A 2,390-nucleotide genomic window follows, 5' to 3' on the forward strand; every position below is an offset into this window, starting at 1 on the left:
GTGTGTGTGTGTGTGTGAAAACATCACGTTTCATGAAGAGAGATCAGCCGTTTATCGTAAAACGGCAACAGAAGAATGTATTTTGTGTAAAGACTGCTCCACGGACTACAGATCTGTGTCCCACAAAAAATACGTCACCAACTGACACGGGAAAGGGCGGCATTTGTTGTGTGACGTCACCTACGCGACTTGTAGTCTTTCTGCTTACAGATTCTTCTGAATTTTATTCTACAATAGCTTTACAACAAACGGCTGATTTCTCGGGATGAAACGTGATGTTTTAAACAGGTAGAGGACATATTTTTTTCTCATGGCACAATTCAAACGGATCACGAAATAAAATTTTCAGTCCCGTTCATTTGAATGGCGAGTTTTTCAGAGTTGAGGTCCCATGGTGACCGTTACTTCCTGCTTCCGCTTAGGCTCTCTATATCATTGGAGCAGCCGCTCATGGAGTATCTTTCCATTTATTGAATATCTGAATATCTTTGACAGAATGTCGGCCTGCGCGTGATTCTGCTGATTCTGATTGGCTCATAACGTGGGTCTAGCTTCATTCTATTGGCTCTAACGGTTCGAATGAGCCGTCAATCACCCAAATTAACCAATCCGCTGCAGAGATAGAGGCTGATAGCCAAACCCACCCAGATAAGCTGCTCTCAGTCCAGCTTTACGCAGAGAGAGGGCCTGAAATGGAGGTCTTATGGATTCTTTTTCAGTTAGTTTATGCAAATTGTGAGCCAAATCTCGCGAGAGTGTGTCGTAGAGACAGAGACAGGTCTGGAACAAAGTGGATTTTCTCCTGATGTGTCCGTCTGAAAATTACCATTTTGGTGTCAAACTGTTCAGAAGAGATGTGGCTTGTGAAAAATGAGTCCAAAATTTGCTTCAGTGACCGTGGGGAGAAAGACCCGACAATAATCGGTGTTCACATTAAATTGTCCCATAGGAATCAATACACTCCAAGCTGCCTCTGGTCTCTCTAAAGGGGCGTGGCCGTGCAGAAGCCCACGTGACATGCATACAGGAAGCTGACTCGTCATGAAAGGTCTTGGTTTATAAACCGTCTTTGATTCTGTTGTGTGCGCTCCATAAAAAGACTGTAAAAAATAAGGGTGCGCTCGTAAAGCTTCCCCCCGGGTCCTAAAGCCTGTCGGTCGCGGCCGGATGTAAACACCGGTCAAAGTTCAGTTGGAAATATTGTGGATTTACCCATAAAACAAGCTTTTCACAGCAAAACAGCAAAGGTAAGAGGAAATGTACAGCCGTGTTTTGGCCAAGCAGTGTCTGTGTTTGCTCGACTTTGCTCGTTGTTGGCTTCTCTCTCTGCCGTGCTTCTGCGTAGCTTCTGTGTTAGCCGCGGTTGCTATGTAACGTCCCAATCTTTGTAAATGAGCGGTAGCCGGTAGCTGATGTGTTTTGCATAATGTACAGTAGTATACGAGCCAGAAATGTGGCGACTGGGTCCACACAGAGGTGCTTCATGAAGTTTGATGTTTAGTTGTTTGTTTGAGTAGTGTTTGGGCTGTGTTTGGGTCATAAACATGTTTTTTACACGTTGTAGCCCAGCTTATGCTGTTTAATTTGACTATGACTATATTCTTTCATAATTGTGCAGTGGTGGCTCTGTGATTGTTCTGCATAAGTAAAAAAAAACTTTGGTTTTTAGCAGGTTAAGATTATCAGATTTTTTTTTTAATGTTTAGTAATTTGGCTGAACAATTGACTTGTTTACAACCTCTGTGATCATCTCACCACTTGTTTCCTGCCACAACAGATATTATTATCACGTTCTCAGATCTTAGCAATGACTATCGCTCTCTCTGTGAGAAGTTCAAACATGGACCATTTATGAAAAACAAGGTCTGTAATCCATCAACACAGCACACAAGAACATTAACACGTACCTGGACCTGAATGTGGCTTAATGACATTCAGTTCAGAGTAGAGCTCTTTCACAACCTCTGACCTGTCTTCAAACGGCCGTGCTGTCACATGACTCTTCCATTTTCTAAAACCAAACTGACAAATACACATATTATTACATATTCAGCTGTGTTGAGCTCAAACCACTGTAATTTGCTGTGGGAAACCTTCAGACTTCTTACCCTGTAGTTATTCACTAGTTTATTGGCTTCCACTTCGTTCTCTGCTCTGATAGTCATCCTGCTTTGAATCTCCTCCCAGCTGTCATCAAAAGCAGTATGGCCCGAACCTAAAAAAGACAAGCAACAAGATGAAGTAAAATAAAGTGTAACCTACCCACGTAATTAGCCTAAACTAAATAAGTTGGTACCCAGTACTCACATGTGTGTGGGGGCATGCACTTTGTAGTGCACAGTGCAGGGCACACGGGGTGATGTGCTGCTGGAGAGCAGGCGTCTGCTGAA

At 43.1% G+C, this 2,390-nt stretch overlaps 1 long non-coding RNA gene across 1 annotated transcript; it reads right to left on the reverse strand.

Moving 5' to 3' along the window:
• Positions 1-1,595: 1,595 nt before the first annotated feature.
• LOC146960508 (uncharacterized) lies at positions 1,596-2,390 on the reverse strand. The gene is made up of 3 exons (XR_015035434.1): positions 2,308-2,390; positions 2,109-2,215; positions 1,596-2,022 (listed from the first exon to the last, which is right to left on the reverse strand). It is a non-coding gene; the product is annotated as an uncharacterized LOC146960508 (long non-coding RNA).

Source organism: Trachurus japonicus, unplaced genomic scaffold (assembly GCF_045865225.1).
Source record: "Trachurus japonicus isolate A0001 unplaced genomic scaffold, Traja_1.0 AP030287.1".
Lineage (NCBI taxonomy): Eukaryota > Metazoa > Chordata > Actinopteri > Carangiformes > Carangidae > Trachurus > Trachurus japonicus.